The sequence below is a fragment of the Meriones unguiculatus genome, chromosome 19, assembly GCF_030254825.1.
Source record: "Meriones unguiculatus strain TT.TT164.6M chromosome 19, Bangor_MerUng_6.1, whole genome shotgun sequence".
Classification (NCBI taxonomy): domain Eukaryota; kingdom Metazoa; phylum Chordata; class Mammalia; order Rodentia; family Muridae; genus Meriones; species Meriones unguiculatus.
The window spans coordinates 55,072,840-55,085,321 of NC_083366.1; positions in this window are offsets into that span (position 1 = coordinate 55,072,840).

Below are 12,482 nucleotides of genomic sequence, written 5' to 3' on the forward strand. Positions count from 1 at the left end.
AAGTTGGGTGAGTAGAGAGATAAGTACAGAGAAGATGGGCCGTGGAGGAGAGGAGGTGATTATGATCAAAATACATTATAGAAAATTCACAAAGAACTAATAAGTAAGTTATTAAAAATAATTAAAGCTATTTTCTGCAGAGCTTCACAAATATTCTTGCAAAGCAAGTAAGTTCTGTGTTTTGCTGATTTTATTTTGCTAGGAGGAAAACAGGCGTTGACATAGGTCAAGAGAGTTTTGTCAATAATTAATCATGAAGTGTGTAAAAATAATTTAAGAAAGCAATCTTCTGCCAAGCCTACTGCTCCATTGTGTTCTTGCTCACAAACTCTGACTCTCTCTCTCTCTTGCACACACACACACACACACACACACACACACACACCTCTGCATTAATTTTTCTTAATAATAATAGTAATAACAAATCTAAAGAAAATCTTCCGCCTGGGCAACTTTGAATTCTGAGAAAATGTATGTACCAAAAAAAAAAAACAAAACAAAAACCCTCACACAATTCTGTAGGGTTTGGATAGTGCCTTCACAAAAACTGGTGAAACTATGCTGCTCACCGTACCGTGTTCTTTGAAAGGATGGCTGATGAGAGAAACAAGATTCCCAGAACAGTCTCTGTGATAACTGTGCCCTTTCCCACTCCAGAACAGCACAGGTGTTAAGAGTGCAACAGCCAGGACACAAAAGTTTTCTGACTTTTCTCACATGTTGATGTGTTGGTAGCTCTCCTGGGTTTTCTGTCTCTGATTTTGTGGTGAAAGAGGTCTGGGCTTCAGCCAATAGCAGCATCCCTAACTGAGATCTTGCGACATAGTTTCCTTGGGAAATAGTTATTTGTTGATGTAGAGCTTGCTTGCTCTGTTTGGTTCAGTGCAATGGAAACAAAAACATTATTGTTCACTAATATGTTTGCAATTCTATTTTGGTCCACAGTTCCAAGAAATATATCTGAGCTGTCCTTGGCTATAGTAGCTATTATGCTAAGAGCTTGTGCTTCTCCTAATTCAAAGCGCTCACTTCACAAAACAGCTTATGCCTGCCACATAGGGCGCTTCTGGTCAGCTTAACTTTCCAGTCGCTACTCAAGTTTGCTTATAATGTATCACCTCAGAAGTCTGACCAAATGCTATTTATTTGTTTCATGCCTTGTTGTTTTTCAGGGCTGGACGGTTGGCAAGATTTGTTGGCAGAGTGAATGCTGGGATATCATGTCAGATGGACAAAGGGAGGTCTAATCTCCAACTGAGAGAATCTGAAAACAAAACACGTGAGCTGACTTTTTTCCTTGCACCTTTTATCTAGGCCATCCAGCATGAAATTAAGCTATGACCTACATAACCTGGCTGTGCTCTGTCTCAGGATCCGAACTGCCAGCAAATCGTGTCCAGTTAGCAACAAGACCAGCGAATGCATTTTTTTTCCACCTTTAGGAATCCAGAACAGTTTTTACTCCCCCTCCCATTATTGTTAGAGTAATTGATGTTTTCCGGGCGCTTTCTTAGGTGCATACATCCCACACCATTTAGGCCTCTGAGAAAGGACTTCTTCTTTCTGCTTTCTTTTTCCCTCTTTCCGTTAATTAACTTTAATTCATTTAACAACAATAGCTGCTTCTTTTAGTACATTTAGCCCATGTTTGTGATGTAGTCAGGAATATATGTTGTTACTTTGATGGGCATATAAAATGCTAGGATGCTTAAACCACCTTTTCACTTCTTTCTTTCTTTTTTTTTTTTTTTTTTTTTTTTTTAACATAGACTTGCCTTGTACCCCAGGCTAGCCTGGAATTCATAATCTTCCTGTGTTTGCCTCATAGTGTTGGGATTCCACATGTGATTTTTCTATAACAGGTTAAATTTCTATTTTGAGTAAGGTTTTTGTTCCCAAATTAACATAGTTCCAGTGATACAAAAGCCCCCTTCTACAGAAAAAGAAAACACTTTCTGGAGAGGCCAGGATACATTTAGATCTCATGTGTCAATGTGATCTTAGCAATTTGTTTGAACAGTTTGAAAGTCCAGTTACTCCAGCTCATTCATGATTATAGACTGCAACATTAACTTTCAGAAAACAGGAGCGCTCAGGCTCTCACAGGTGGCCAGCTTCCCTTGTTTTATCGCTTGTTAACTTATCATATAATTGTTAGCCTTAGGCTGGGGAGATGACTCAGTTTGGGAAAGTGCTTGCTATGCAAGTGCAGGGACCTAAGTCCAGATTCTAAAGGCCCAAACAAGAATATGAGTCTGGTGGCACACACCTGGGACCATCCCTAGGAAAGCAGAGACAAGAAGAAACCTGGGACTCACTGTTTGCCTGCTTAGCCAAACTGATGAGCTGCAAGGTCAAGGAGATACTATGTCTCAAAAACTAAGGCAGAGAGCAATAGAGAAAAACACCTAACCTGATCTCTGACTCCATGTACACACACATGCGTGAATACGTGTACATACATGCATGTGCACGCACATACAGTCACAAGGCAGAAGTGATGATTTCTCTGTCTGTTTTGCCACTGTGGCATCTCTTCTCACACATACACACTATGTAGAAAGTAAGCATAGCTGCGGACTAGCCAACAGCCAACCCATGAGCCTTTGGGCTCTACGCCTAGCAACTCTATAGCAGTGATCTCTGTAGTCAGTAACATTCCCACGTCTAATGGCAGTCTGGCTGAGCTTGGTTCTGGTCACAGAACACTCTGGGGAGTTTGTCCTCATGGGATTACTTAGCATGTCTGATGGACAGGGGTGAGCCTGAAACAGAAAAGTGGCAGTTAGACGTGTGGAAGAGCTAAGAAATCTGTTCAAACCTTAAAGTACCAGGCTGCTCAGTGCTTGAAGCTTAGGTTGATCTCTCTAAATACCTAAAATTCTTACTTTGTTTGATGTCCCTGGAAGAGTATTTAAAGATACATTCCCTTAGTGTTCCACTGATTATGACTTGCCAATCACCCTGTGTCAAAAAACTTTACAGGAGATTATTTCCATACTTCTTTAGTACAGCATTTTAGTTTATATTGCAGAAATGTTTAATACTTTATATGCTTTCCAAAGTACAATTAAGCCAAGATTACAGTAAGCCCCAAACTTGCAGTCATGGTTAAGAATCCAAGGGTTTGAATTTGCTCTGTCTCCCGAAGCCCTTTACTGTGATTTGATGGGCAGGGTGTTATCATCCTGTCACCAGATCATTTTAAGGCACTAAAACTTACTGCATTTGGGCTTTTTCCCCCACCCTTACTATAAAACTGCTCATCTGGGAAAATGAAGAACAAATGGAATAGTTTTCAGGTTAGGTCAGGTGAATGTGTATTGTCAAAGATGACAGGCACCAAGCATGGCGTTCCACGATTCAGTTCCCCATAATCCTGTTGTTAGACCAAGTCAACCTTACCCAAGCTGCGCTGTGCTTAACCTACTGAAGCATTTGCTGTGGAACAGGAATCCTGTGAGGGACTACGGAAGAACATAAGCAACCAAGGCACAGACAAAGGAAAGCATGCTAAACCGCTAAATGCCAACCAGAGGAAGCACGTTTGCTTTCTGCATATTTCCTCTATGGTTTTGAGAGGGTTTTTCTTTGTTGTGATTCTACTATGAGTGGGTATAGCTTGTGGATGATGCAGGCTAAGTATGCCAAATTCAATTGGCATACATGTTTCTAAGAAAAAGAGGTACACCATTTTGCAAAATGATATTGGAAAGGGCTTAGCTCATTTGTTGTATCACAACCTGGCATTCTATCTAATTCCTTTGTTTAATTGTATATATATATATATATATATATATATATATATATATATATATAGTGTTTATAGATTGTACTAATCATGAGTATCTGATATCAACTTTCCCACACGTCAGAACTGTAATGATCATTATTTCAGGATCTTTTACCTTTGTTTTGAGACAAGGTCTTCTGCAGCCCACACTGGCCTTGAACTCACTATGTAGCTGAAGATGAATCTGAACAACAGATCCTTTCTCTTCCTCCTAAATTCTGGGAGGACAGGTTTGTGGTACCATGCTTGGCTTCTGTTTTGGAGTTCTAGATTGCTGTAAATTAAGAACAAACTATATCCCTAGTGGATGAAAGGTTTCTGAAACCTAACTCATACTTGTAGAATGCACCAGGACACACAGACATGGCTTATTTATCATTTCCCATAAGTTACTATCCGCATTTAGCAGCGTTTCCACCAGGAAACAGTGTGATGCTTCCACAGGCACATGCAAGCCTCATGTTGGCAGAGCTTCAGAACACTGTTCAGAATAGTCTAATCAATACCGGTGTGGAAAAGCACACTGTGATCCCTTGTCAATAAATGAAAACTGTTATGCAGCTTTTAAGTCAAACAGTAAGTTAGAGTCGACTCCCTTTTATAATATATCTCAAGAAAGTAGATTGTGGTGGACCTCCAAAATCGTGCTTCTCACCTAGTAGTTTAGATGAGCTCAAGCTCCCGGGATCAAAATTCATCTGTTTCCTGTTATTTGTGAGATGTTTTGGTCCCTTGAGATGGCAGTCCTCTGGGTGTGGCCTCCAGCGATGGCTGCAGATGCCTCTGCCATCTGTCTCTTCTTAAAAAAAAGAAAAAGAAAAAGAAAAAAAGAAAAAAAAAACAAGCCTGCATCCTGTCTAAATTTATTTTAAAGGAAAATTATATTCAAAATTTGCACTTACAGGTAGCAGATAGACAGGGTCCTGTTGCTAATGAAGCCCATAGGAACTCTAAAAGCAAGGGTTTCAAATCCAGGCTTTACTGCCAAGCAAGAACATAAGATTATTAAGGCAACAACCTACAAGGGGAAAGCAGACAGATCTCCAGTTACCTTCCTCTGGAAGGGCATTTCCAAAGCATTGCTCACTCCTCTCTCTTACTCTCTCCTTCTCTCTCTGTATATGTTTGTGTGGTGCACATGTGTGTTTAGGCACATGAGTATGGATTCACATAATGGATGTGTATATGCAGCCAGCTATTGACAGCGGATGTCTTTCTCTTGTCCCTTTAATCACTGAGGCAGGTTCTCTCATTGAACTTAGAGTGTGTGAGTTGGCCTGGGCTCACTAGTAAGCCTCCTGGGAATGCCCTGTCTCTACCTCCCAGGGGCTTGGATTACAGGCAGAGTGACATATCACTCAAATTCTGTGTGTGTGTGTGTGTGTGTGTGTGTGTGTGTGTGTGTGTGTGCGTGTATTGAGGATTCATCTGAAGTCCTCATGATTTTATAACACTTGATTTATCTATGAACCATCTCAGTCCCGGAGATTTCCCTCTTTCACAACCAACCCTCCAAACAGAGAGATTTTAAAATAAATTTCAGCAGACGCAACTTGCTGGTTACATATGCATATTCTTCTTAGGTAACCAGCCCAACAGCAAAGCCTTGAGGGTCCTCTAGTACAGAATGTCACCAGTGATGCCCACGGGGCTTTCCTCCTTGAGCTTTTGAGTGAGGCTGCATCCTTGATACCTCTTGCTCTGAGGATTCTAGCTTCTTGGATGAGCAGGGCCTGGTTTCCCCACTTTCCATTCTACATAAGCCGTCACAGGACTGTCCAGTTTCTATTCCTGAGAGGGAGTCTAACAGATTCCTTGTAGCATGAACATTCCATGGATTCTTCTAGGGAAGCCCAACTAACCCAACTTACTCAGCATGCACACTATGCCAAGTACTCCTTCGCAGTTCTTCCAAATACATCATTTGTTGCTCTCAGAGTCCAGCACAGTCATAAAACAGAAGAATGTGATGAAGATTGCAAACATACAATAATATTGAAAGTGGGTGTCATCAGGGTCACAGCTTTCGTTTACCACTGACATGTTAATGCAGCGGTTTTATTATGTGTGAATCCGTTACCCATTTCCCCATCGAGAGCTGAGTGTGCTCTTAAATATTTAGTGTGGAAATCACTGGAGCTCAGTGTTTGTTCACCATCTTCACTTTCTGCTATGAAATCTACCACAGAAGAGAGTAGAGCTTCTAAGCACACACTCGCTGACTCTTAATGCGTGTACACATGCCTGAACCTCCTAACCTATCAATGCATGGAGCATCTGATCTCTGTTGCTTGTTACTTGGACCTGTACCTATGTCAGCAATGGTATGAATTTTCATAGACATGGGTGTCTTTGCTTACTTCATAACTACATATGATAGGCATCATGGTATGTGTGTGTTAATACCACTAATGTAAAGCTTCTTTAATTTGGTTTAATATTTTTGAGACTTTTCTATCTTTTTAGGCATTAGCAATTGTTTTTGTTTGTTTGTTTTTACCCAATATGAATATTTCATTGTAGGAGTCTGTTTACTTACTTTGGGATAGACACCTGACCTATTTCTAACCTTTCTCGGTCATACTTAAAGCCAAGAGAACAGTCATTCACAATGTCCCAATGACCATATGTACATAATTACATAAGCATGATTACATAACTGCTTTGGAGTAGCTATGCCATATGATTGGTTTACATTGAACTTCTCTGCCAAGCCAACTTAAAACACAGCTGTACTGTTGGACTCCCTCATTAACGATATACTAGAGCACTTACTTGGTGGGCATAGCCTTGCCTGCTTGCAGTCCTGCCAGTCATTTTAATTTTAGCCACATTAGATCCCATGACCTGTACTTCTTGCTGTGGTTGTAAGTCAGACTTCAATGAGAACTGGACTTCCTCAGTTTTGGTGTATTGGGGGTAATTTATTTAAATGTCCAGGAAACCCATTTCCATGCTCTCAGCTTTTATTGTTGAGCTGTAGATGTTAGATGAGCATCTATTTGTCAAGTTAATCTCAGCATTAAGCCTTTGTGTAATACTATTTTCAACTATTTCGTTTTCATCAGTACCATTAAAGATCTGAAACTTACTTCTGACTAAATATAATTTTATTCATGCTTTTCTTTCAGTGACCTGTCTTAGAATCATTTGCTTTCTCCAACTTATGAAAGTATTATTTTATGTATTTCTCTAAAAAGGATGCCTTTCCAACTATGATATTTATGATCTACCTCTGATTAGTAGTTTTGTAGGGTCACAGATTGAGGTTTAGTTTTCATGCAATCTGTGGAAAAGATTAACTTTTACCCACTACATTCTGTTTGTCATTTTGTAGAAAATCAATATGCATGTGTATCTGAATCAGGATTTCTGACTCTTGAAGGTTAACTGAGACTTCGATTCTTGGGGTTTTCTACAATGCCCTGTGCAGGAAGTCCTGAAGTCATTTTCAAGACAGTCTAAGTCTTGCATATAAGTTTTCAAATTCAGCCTTACTTATGCAAGCAACAGAAGAGATCATGATGGAAATATTTTTTCTAGCTTTCTTCAAAAACTTCACGTTGCTATCATATTTCTTTTTTCTAGTTTTGACATTATTACAAGAATCATCTTCTAAATATGTGTGGAAATACATTCAAGTAGTTTTATTCATTAGCCTCATACTGTATGGATATGATAAATTCATTACCTGGTATGTAAGGCCATTTGAAAGATTTATGACAATTCTCTATTTATTTAATTTTATTTAATCACTTTATAGCCTGATCCCAGGCCTCTCCTCCCATCTCTCCTCTCAGCCCCTCATGTCCCCTTTCCCTCACTCTCTGCTCTCCTGTTTTTCAGAGAAGGAGGGGCCCCTAAGGGGTACCAGCCCACCCTGGCCCTTGAAATCACAGCAAGACTAAGTGCATCCTCTTTCACTGAGGCTAGACAAGGCAGCCCACTAGGCAGAAGGGATCCAAAGGTAGGCAACAAAGTCAGAGCCTGACCTTGCTCCCACTGTTAGCGGACCCACATGATGACTGTGCCACACATCTGTTACATATGTGTAGGGGTCTAGGTCCAGTCCATGCATGCTCTTTGGTTCGTGGTTCAATCTCTCTGAGCCCCCATGGGCCTAGGTTAGTTTACTCTGTAGGTCTTTTTGTGATGTCCTTGACCCCTTTGGCGCCTTTAATCCTTCCTCCCACTCTTCCACAAAACTTCCTGAGTTCAGCCTATTGATTGGCTGTGGGTCTCTACATCTGTTTCAGTCCTCTGCTGTGGATCAAACCTCTCAGAAGACAGTTTTGCTAACCTGTCTGGAGCATAGCAGAATATCAGGGGTTGGCTCTCTCCTGGGGGTGGGTCTCAAGTTGGGCCATGCATGGGAAAAGATCTTTACCAACCCTACATCCAACAGAAGGCTAATACCCAAAAGATATAAAGAACTCAAGAAATTAGATACCACCAAGCCAAATAACCCAATCAAAAAAATAGGGTACAGATCTAAACGGAGAATTCTCTAATAGCAGAGAAGCACTTAAAAAATGTTCAAAGTCTTTAGTTATCAGGGAAATGTAAATGAAAACAACTCTGAGATTCTATATTAAACCCTTCAGAATGGCTTAGATCAAAAACTCAAATGACAGCACATGCTGGTAAGGATGTGGAGCAAGGGGAACCCTCCTCCATTGCTGGTGGGAGTGCAAACTTGTACAACCACTTTGGAAATCAATCTGGAGGTATCAGAAAACTGGTAACAGATTTACCTCAAGACCCAGCTATACCATACCTGGACACATACACAAAAGATGCTCTACCATACTACTAGAACGCTTGTTCAGCTATGTTTCATAGCAGCTTTATTTGTAATAGCCAGAACCCTTTATTTAAAAAAACTACGCCTTCTGAAAATACAGTTGAGTTTCTTCCTTGAGCATCGCCCTGCCAGTGGCTTGATTACTTAGCTGTTACAGAACTAGAATATTTAATTAAATATTGCATAAAAATAACAAAAGCCTACTTTCTTTCTTTATTGCCAGTGTTTGAGGAATTCTGCATAATGGATAATTATGTTACCTGTATTATTTATGTTTTATTAAATTGAAAAGATCCACCCTAATTAATCTCCAATTTCTGAATAATCTGAATATGATTGACAGTGTCCTGTTACATGTTTTCATAGTCTTCTTACATGCTCATATGGTTATTTTCTTAGTTGTGATAATATGAAGAGTTTCATTATGTTTGAAAATAATGCATAATGCATAATTAACCTTTAATTTCTGAAATAAACTCCATTTGTTCATCATTGTTAAGATTAAAATCTTAAAAAAAACTTTTAATATATTTAATAAAATTCACCAATGAGTGTATAAGACTATTTGTGTGGATAGATGTCGTGTGTGTGTGTGTGTGTGTGTGTGTGTGTGTGTGTGTCTGTGATGAGGTATATGTGCAGGGGGTGTGTATATTTGGCTGTATATGTGTGATGGTGAGCATACATGTGGTGTGTGTGTTGATGTGTGTGTATGTTGTGCTATAGATTTCCTAAAGTTTCTCATCATAATACCTTATAATTTAATGTTTATTGGACTTTCATTTCTGGTATTGGTCATTAGTATCTATTTTTTTCAACTTTTTCAACAGTATCTTGGGGATTCATCCATTTTGTTGATATTTTTAAAGATTAATTTTGGCTTTGTCTATTTTTTCATATTTAATTTTTTATTCAATTATGTATTTTATCATATTACTTGGGATTCACTTTGCTCTTTTCTTCTCTAGCTGTTGAAATGAACCAGAGTGGGTAGATTTTAGACATCTCTTCTTGATATAGGGGTTTGAAACTACATGTTGTCTTTTACACGTTAGAACTCTGATTGTCTCTAAATGTGGTAAAGGCCTGGCTCCCAGCTATGATGCTTCTGGGAGAAAATCTATCAAACACATTTACACTTTTTATGGTGGTTTGGAATGCCAGCTTCAACTCTCTCTGCCTCTCCCTCTCCTTATATAGTGAACAGCTTCCTCTTTGGTGTAATCCTGCCAGAGCCCGCATTCACAAGGTCAGATGGCTGTGTGCCAAAACCTTGGAAACCATGAGTGAAAACAATCTCTATCCTCCTTTAAGATGATTCTCTGGTGTTTGTTTGTATCAATGAAATGGTAAACAACACTACAATTCTTTAACGATATCCTAATTTTGATGGTCTTATTTTAAATATAATTTAACGAACAGTGGTTCTTTTGCCTTTGAATCATGAATTCCTGAGAATCATGCAACTCAATTTCCAAACATTTTAGAATTTTCTTCTACAGGTTATTTTTTAATATTTTGATTTAATAATTTTATTTTTCATGAGAACTCTGTACATGAAGAACACATGAACAACATTTCCACCCAGGCTCTTCCCCTCCAACTCCTCCTGTGTTACTCTATCCAAACCAATATCTTCTTTAAGTATGATTGTGAGACATAGTATATATACATATATAAAACCTACTAAATCCATTTAGCTTTGTATATATATACATATATAAAACCTACAAAGTATATATACATATATAAAACCTACTAAATCCATTTAGCTTTGTTTTTATAGTACGTACATATGTCTAGGGCTGACCACTTGGGATTGCACAACCTGGGTGAGAGCTCATCACTGAATGCACTATATTTTCCTCTCTCAGCAAGCACTGATCACCTTTAGTTTTCTTCTAGGGCTGGGAATGTGTAGAACTTCTCCATCTACATTGGTGTGTAACTGGTGCAGTCACTATGTTGGTCTTATTCAGGCTAGCAGGTTGTTGAGAGATAATGTACAGCCTACCTGTCATCTGCAGAAACCTCTATCTCCCAGCAGATATCCCCTTCTTCTGGCTCTTACATTCTCAGAAAATGCATGTCATTGGATTTTCACTATCTAGAATATATTAAAGCCTCTTTGATAAGCTAACTTATGGTCTCCCAATGGTTAGATACATGAACATTGGAAAAGCAAACAAGGTATTGTTCCTTATTAGTCTTTTCTTTTGTCTAGCTCAGTAGTTCTCAATCTTCCTAATGTTGTGACCCTTTAATACAGTTCCTCATGTTGTGGTGACCACCCCCGACCATAAAATAATCTCACTGCTACTTCATAATTTTGCTACTGTTATCTGATATATCGGATATCTGATATGCAACCCCCAAAAGGGACATGACCCACAGGTTGAGACATTGGTCTAGTTATTGTGTCAATGTTAAGAAAGTGGTACTAACTTCCTCATCTATGACTGTACAGTGTCCTATGAATCTCATGAAGTATGACTGTGTTTGCTTTATGAATTTAAAACCTCTTGTTATCACTTGGTAAATATTTTTTCACTTATAAGCATAGGTCACATGTTAGATATCATGGACACTAAAGAATAGTTAATGAGTACAAAGTAAAACATTAAACATCCATGACTTTCTGGTTTCAAAATATGAGCAATCATTACGGAAAGCACTGTTGGAAATTGTAAGACTTATATACTAAATATTTAAACATATTTTAAGTGTAAAATGTGAATAAAATACTGATTCTCCTTATTATAGCTCATATGAGCTCATGGAATGTGATTGTTGAAAGTCATCTGAAAAGTCAAAGCAAGTATAGAATATAGGTGTTATGATGTTCACATCTTAATGCAACAATTTTTTTAAAATAATAAATAACATCAACATTTTAATCACATATGCCTTGTTTTTATAGATATTGGCAATAATGGTACGACAACCAACAACTTTTCTTTCAGAGTGTTAAAATCATTTGACTTTTGATGTAGGTACAAGATGATGCTTGCAGATAGATTATATAGTAGAGATAGAAGTTGTACAATTTAGTAGGTTGTCTTTCTTAAATCTTGACAGTTTTAGCTTCAGTAGAGTAGGAATACAAAGGGTAATTCAGATAGTCACAAGAATCCTAGATTCAGTGATCCATTCATTTGATAAAGATGTATTATCTGGCATGACAGAGAATGCTGCCCCGAATCAAATTGTTGCTTCCCTCGAAATATGGAATCAAAAGCCATTGGAGGGAGTGCAGGCCAGGCGACCCAGAGGGTAAGGGCTCTTGCAGCCAAGGCTGATGACCTGAATTCTATTTCTGGTTCCACCATGATGGGAAAAGAAGGTCAACTCTGGAAAGCCCTTTTTGAGGCCCACACTTACGTCATGTCACATGCACTCAGACACAAAAATAAATAAGTGTAAACAATTTAAGTAATTAAAACTGATGGTTATCAGTGCTGAGCTTAATTCTGTGATAAACATGCAGTATAAAATGGCAGAATATGTTCAGGACTTTTCCAGAAGTTGTTGGAACTCCTGTCTTAATCCAAAGCCAAACTTCATTTTCATTATTTTTTTTTTAAATGAAACTCAAGGCAGCAACTCAGACAGCAATTTTTAAAATCAAACATCCTAACGAAATGTAACCTAATATATGCTAATTTGATACATGCTGAGGAAAGACCAAGAAAACATTAAACATCTTTGTTTTCTGTAATTAACTCATTACATTTCTACAGAGCAGAAAACTTCACATATAGGGTGAAAAACAAAACAAAACAGTGCAGTTTGTGAGCCTTGAATCTGCAAGGGCGTTTCTTGCAGTTTTCTTTGATTTGTGCCTTACCAGCATGAGCAACGTAAAGCACACATGTTGTGTGCTTA